Source organism: Manacus candei, unplaced genomic scaffold, assembly GCF_025592945.1.
Source record: "Manacus candei isolate 608988 ecotype Guabito, Panama unplaced genomic scaffold, ASM2559294v1 h1tg000148l, whole genome shotgun sequence".
Taxonomy (NCBI): domain Eukaryota; kingdom Metazoa; phylum Chordata; class Aves; order Passeriformes; family Pipridae; genus Manacus; species Manacus candei.
The window spans coordinates 578,394-584,626 of record NW_026138196.1 but is presented as its reverse complement, the minus strand read 5'-3'; the positions used below and the strand labels follow the sequence as shown (position 1 = coordinate 584,626).

General features: G+C 46.4%; 1 non-coding gene across 1 annotated transcript; it reads left to right on the top strand.

The window, feature by feature from the left end:
- Positions 1-293: 293 nt before the first annotated feature.
- On the top strand, positions 294-366 carry TRNAF-GAA (transfer RNA phenylalanine (anticodon GAA)). The gene has a single exon. It is a non-coding gene; the product is annotated as a tRNA-Phe (tRNA).
- Positions 367-6,233: the final 5,867 nt, after the last annotated feature.

Here is a 6,233-nt window from a genome sequence, read left to right as displayed (position 1 = left end):
CCATCTCCTTATTTTCCTTGCAATGATTTGTGAGCTTCTCTAATATCAAAGTAAGTGTTTCCCAGCTCCATCCTCCAGATTCACATGATTAAAGTCATGCATGGAAGTCACAGACACTGACAGGGAGTCTGGGTTGGCACCTTGAACCAGTGCTTTTGATCCCATTCTGCCTGTATCTTATTCCCTGAAACAACTTCCTCCTCTCCCAAGCCAAAATCAACTAAAGGCTGCCCCAAAAGGCTGAAAGATCATCATATTTCAACAGATTTTGCAACAATTGCAGCCCCAGCAGGGCTGAAGTAGCTCAGCTGGGAGAGCGTTAGACTGAAGATCTAAAGGTCCCTGGTTCAATCCCGGGCTTCAGCAGGGTTTTCCTGCCCTTTTGGGTGCCCAGGACTGGGATTCCAGTACAACAGAGACATGGACAGGCAGGAGAGAGTTCAGCAAAGGGCCAGGAAGGTGATCATGGAATGGGAAAGGTTGGAAGGGACCTCAGCGGGTCATCCAGTCCAAACTCAGGGTCATCCCAGAGCACAGGGCACAGGATGGTGTCCAGATGGGTCTGGAATATTCCCAGTGAGGTAGGCTCCACAGCCTCTCTGGGAAATCTGTTCCAGTGTTCCATCACTGCCCAGCAAAGAAGTTCTTCCTCATGTCCAGGTAGAACTTCCTGGGCATCAGTTCGTGCCTGTTCCTCTTGTGCCATTGCTGGGCCCCCCCAAGCAGAGCCTGGTCCATTTTCTGCCCCCTCCCTGCACACACAGACAGACAGGGATGAGGTTCCCTCTCAGTGTCTCTTCTCAAAGCTGAACTGGCCCAGCTCAAGGGGATGAAGGGACTGGAGCATCTCTTTTATGAGAGAGACCTGGGGCTGGCTCTCCTGAGAGGTTGTGGAATCTCCATTCTGAGAAATTTTAAGAAACCACCTGGATATATCCTGGGCAACTGGTCCTCAGTGGTCTTGCTAGAGCAGGGGGTTGCACTAGAAAATGTCCAGAAATCCCTTCCAACTATTCTGTGTGGAGAGGACAAGGACAAAAGTTTACATCTAGAGAAGAGAAAAGCCAAACTAATTAAATCCTCATATTTTCCCATCAGCAGTGTCCACGTGGTCAACCAGCCCAACCACCCTGGCTGAGCAACCAGCCAACAGAGCTGTGATAAAGATCAGGGTGTCGGAAAAACCAGACCTACACATAAATAAGCAGGTTTAAACACTCCTATCCTTGAAACATTTATCAAGGTGAAGTTTTTCCTCTTTTTCCTTGATTTTTTTTTTCCTTATTTTTAGTCAAACTAAGAGCCCCAAAATTAACTCCTCACCCTCTCTGAGATGCTGGTGTCTGTCATCTGCTGCGGGATCTGCAGCGCGACGTCACGAGCAGGGCCCCCAAATAAACTTCCGCTCTCATTTAAGGCACCATCTGTGTCCCATTTCTGCAGAGCCTGGCAGAGATCTCTTCCCTTCTATGGAATGTTCCTTCCCCTTGCTGAGCTCCAGACTCCTTCGGAGGTGGGGAAGGCGGTGGGTGGGAGCGGTGCCAGCTCGGTGCGAACGGAGCTCGCTGTGACAGAGCCCTCGGGTTATCAGGAGGCTTTCGGTGCTCAACCACGGTCAGGAGGGCCTGGAACAGGCTCGAGGGTGATGCCTTCAACTCTGTGTCACATCCAATTTTAGTTTAGCTCTTTTAGTGTGGCACTTTTAGCACCTCTGTACGAGATTTCCGAAAATGTTTAACGTTCCTTGACGAGGATTCCAAAGGACCGAGATTTGAGCAAGGTGAAAAACAGCTTATCTGGAGAAAATGTACTCGGAATAAGACATAACAGGATCACACCATTTGATATAACCAAGTCAAAACTGCTCAGGAGCCTTGAAGCTGTTGCAAGCAGGACAGAGATGATGATGAGGAGGAGGACAGGGATGAAGGGGTGGTTGTTTTGCCACCACTGACTCAAATTTGGGAGGTGTGTCTGAGGGTGGGACAATGGGACAGACAGTTTTGGGGCTGGGTGTAACTAATGAGGTAATGCCTAGATATTGTAATTAGATGGTATTATAAAAATTGTAAAGGCCTGTACTGTGGGCGTGTGCAGTACAGTCTGTGCACCAAAGGCACCACAGTTAAAGTGCTGCTTTCTACCTTTCTGTACTCAAAACTGTCCAGAGAATTATTTCTCTGATTTTAGGCAACAAGGGCAATGCACAGATGAGGCAGAGCCAACACCAGGCCATGTCTGGCTGTGAGAAAGAGAAGCTTCACTGTGGTTTGTTCATTAGGACAAGAGTAATGAGGGGAGGAAGAGCCAAGCTGGGGATGTCATGAAGAGAAAGGTCCAAGTCACTGGGACACACCATTGTTTGGCACACAGAACCACAATCAACTAGGTTGGAAAAGACCCCTGAGATCATCAAGTCCAACCCGTGCCCCAACCCCACCTTGGCACCCAGCCCATGGCACTGAGTGCCACGTCCAGGCTCTGCTTCAACATCTCCAAGGATGATGACTCCACACCTCCCTGAGCAGCCCATTCCAATGTCTAAGCCTCCTTTCTGTGAAGAAAGTCCTCCTAATGTCCAATCTAAACCTCCCCTGGGGCAGCTTGAGGCTGTGTCCTCTCATCCTGTTACTTGTTGAACCCCTTTTGGCTTCCCCCTCCTGTCATGAAGTTGTGGAAAGTGAGAAGGTCCTCCCTGAGCCTCCTCTTCTCCAGACTGAGCCCCCACAACTCCCTCAGCCTCTGCTCATAGGATTTGTTCTCCCGACTCTTCCCCAGCTCTGTTGCCTTTCCCTGGTCCCTTTAGCAGGATGAAGTTCACAGCCTTATTTTCCTATTGTGCAAATAAATTCAGCTTTATTGCCTGATTCAGACAGTGAAACCCACAACAAATCAGGAAGAGCCTTAGTTTAGGCTCTGCACCAAACCAGCTGAATAAGCTGTGCAAACTGTAACTCTGGGCCTCAGTTTCCCTTTGCTGTAACAATTCCCTTTCCCTTCCCTTCCCATGGAAGCACTTCTTGTTCTCTGTGTTCTCAGCTTGTTTGTGTGTATTCCCCCAGCACGTGTCCCCAGGGATGGTGCTGCATTACTCACACACCTCTCGAATCCTCTGTTTAATTCCTTTTATTTGCAGGAGTTGGGAACAGTCATGCTCTCCAGGAAAACACAGCCCTCACAAAGCTGGAATCAGCGTCACTCAGCTGTTCCTAAGAAACTCCTGTGACTTGCAGGTGAATTCACCACAGACTGGATCGGAAATGGGAGGTGGGAGTGGTAAGAAAGAAGGGGACAGATCATCCCAGAACACCAGGAGATGAGGTAAATAATTAGGAAACAGTGTAAGAAAGAGGATGATGGACTGGAGATGAGGTAAGAGACCCAGAATCTGGGTCACAGTTGGTACAGAACATTTTAAATGGCCAAGGAAGACTTTGGGATTCAGGGGATCTGTTTCTGGTTGTGGAAACTTGCTCTTTTTGGCAAGAGCAGTGGCCACCACTGCTCAAAGCAGGGACAAGACAGAGGTGCCTCCAAATCCACCTCCCACAAGTTGAATTGATTTAAGGTCCTCTTTACTGTTTTCCTGTATCCACACAGAGACCCACATTCCCTCAAATCCCAGTTATTTGGGTGCTCCAGGAGGCTCTGTGTGTGCTTGTGGAAGGTTTCATTATCAGGAAGTTTAATCTGCTATTAAATCATTATATCTTAGATCAGGACCAGGGCAGTGATCAGCAACTGAAATCCAACTGAAATCCAGCTGAAACCCAACTCAAATGCAAATTCTGGGGGCTGTTTTGGGCCTTTCACGATGAGAAAGACATTGAGGGGCTGGAGCATGTCCGGGGAAGGGAACGGAACTGGGAAGGGTCTGGAGCACCAGGAGCAGCTGAGGGAGCTGGGGAGGCTCATCCTGGAGAAAAGGAGGCTCAAAGGGGACCTTCTCACTCTCTGCAACTCCCCAACAGGAGGGTGGAACCAGGTTGGACTAGGGCTCTGCTCCCAAGTACCAAGGAATAGGATGAGAAGAAACAGCCTCAAGTAACACCAGGGGAGGTTCAGGTTGGATATTAAGAACAATTTCTTCACTGAAAGGGTTTCCCAGCCCTGGCTCAGTTGCCCAGGGCAGTGGGGGAGTCCCCATCCCTGAAGGGATTTAAAAGCTGTGTGGATGTGGCACCTGGGGACATGGTTTAGTGGTGGACTGGGGTATTTTTACATTAATGGTTGTATTTGCTGATCTTAAAGGTCTTCTCCAACCTAAACAACTCTATGATTTAAACTATAAACTTCCATGAAAAGCTGTGGCAGAGAGGGGAAAATGTAGCTAGTTGAATTTTCCAGCCCTTCCGTGTTGTTTTCCTGTCCCCCTCAACAATAAAATCATTTGGCAAAGGTGGCTGGACACGCAGAGGGAGGTTTTGTCTCCTGGGAGTGCCAGCAGAACCCTCCAGCAGGGAATAGGGATAACTGGTACCACATTCCCAGAGCCCTGCCTTGCTCCTTGTCTGTACTTCCCATCCCCTCAGCCCAGCAGAGCACTCCCACCTTCCAGAGGGAGCCAGCCAGGAACGGCAGGGAGGGAAAAGTTCACCTGGAAGGGAAGGAAAGCTGTTCCTGGAGGAGGTGAGAGCAGGACTGGGGATCCTGTGACGTTCAGCTGTGTTTTGAGAGCAACTTTCTGGCCTGACCCTGACCTGGGAACTCACTGAGGGGACAAGAAGGGCTCAAAGAGGTGTGTTTGCATCCTCACCAACATTATCCAACAGGGAACAGATCACCCAGAAAGTTTAGCTCCTTTGGATTAAGGAATCCTTTGCATATTCCTCGGGAAATCTCTCTCTCACATTTCCAAATGCTGCTGGAATTTGCTGCAGTGTGTGAGACCAACTTTTAACTGTTTCTCTTGACAGCTGCCAGCCCTGGAATGGGACAAATTCCTCGGCACTGCTGGAGGATTGATGGAGAGGGATTTATGTTGCTGATGGTTACAAGCACATTTGCAAGTGTTGAGGTGTTTGGGGGGGGTTTTGTCTCCTTCTCCTCACATCTTCCATCTTATTTGAATCTTTTTTAAATCTTGTTTATGTCTTATCTCCTCCACAATGACACCTGGGGAGGTCACAGCTCCCTTCCCACAGCACCACTCACAGCTGAGGCTCTCACAGGTCATGCTGACACCTGATTCCTGGAATCATGGAATCAGAGTTTGGGTTGGAAGGGATCTTAAAGATCACCCAGTTCCAACCCCCGTGCGATGGGCAGGGACACCTTCCACTAGAGCAGGTTACTCAGACACCAATCCAGGCATCAGCAACTGGGAAATCACATTTCTAGGCACATATTTTCCCTTGCTGTCGGGTCCTGCTCCACTGGAAAGACACCTTTGGGAAGGTCCTGGTGTGCAGCTCCAGGCTCCAGCATCTTGTGTCACTGTGTTTCCCATCACCCACCAAAACAGGAACCTTTACAGGGCTGGCAGGAATGACATTTCTAATATTTTTATATTATATTTTATAATTATACTATATATTTATATTTTTATTGTTATATATTTAATAATTTTAGTTTTCTATATTTCTAAATATTTCTATATTTAGATTTCTATATTTCTATATTTTCTATGTTTCTATATTTTCTAAATTTAGTTTTCTATGTTTCTATAGTTTTCTATATTTCTATATTTCTCTATTAGTTTTCTATATTTCTATATTTTCTATATTTCTATTTTATTATTATATTGTCTGTTTAATATTATATTTTATTGTTATGCTTTATATAATATATTTTATTGTTACATTATACTTATGTCTTTTAGATCAACTCCAAACCCTGAGCTAACAGGTCTTACCCCAGGGAAGTGCTACAATTGTACAGGAACTGAGTTTTACCTCTCCTGACCATATTGAGAGTCTGGGAAAAAAAACAACCAACAACAAACCAACAACAACAACAAAAAAACCCAACAAAACAAACAAACAAAACAACAATAGAAAAAACCCAAAACAAACAAACAAACAAAAAAAAACACAAGAAAAAGAGCTCTTAACTTAAAAACTTCAGCTAAATATTTAAAACTCCAAGTGATGATCTGAGACCTCGAGGCCTAAAAATCCTTGGACTGAAAAAAAAAATGCACCCTCAGTGATTTTAAAAGTGTTCTACTCCTGACTTTTTTTTTTTTATTTTAATTATTGGCTCAAGAACTGGGGAGATTTCACGGCAAGGGA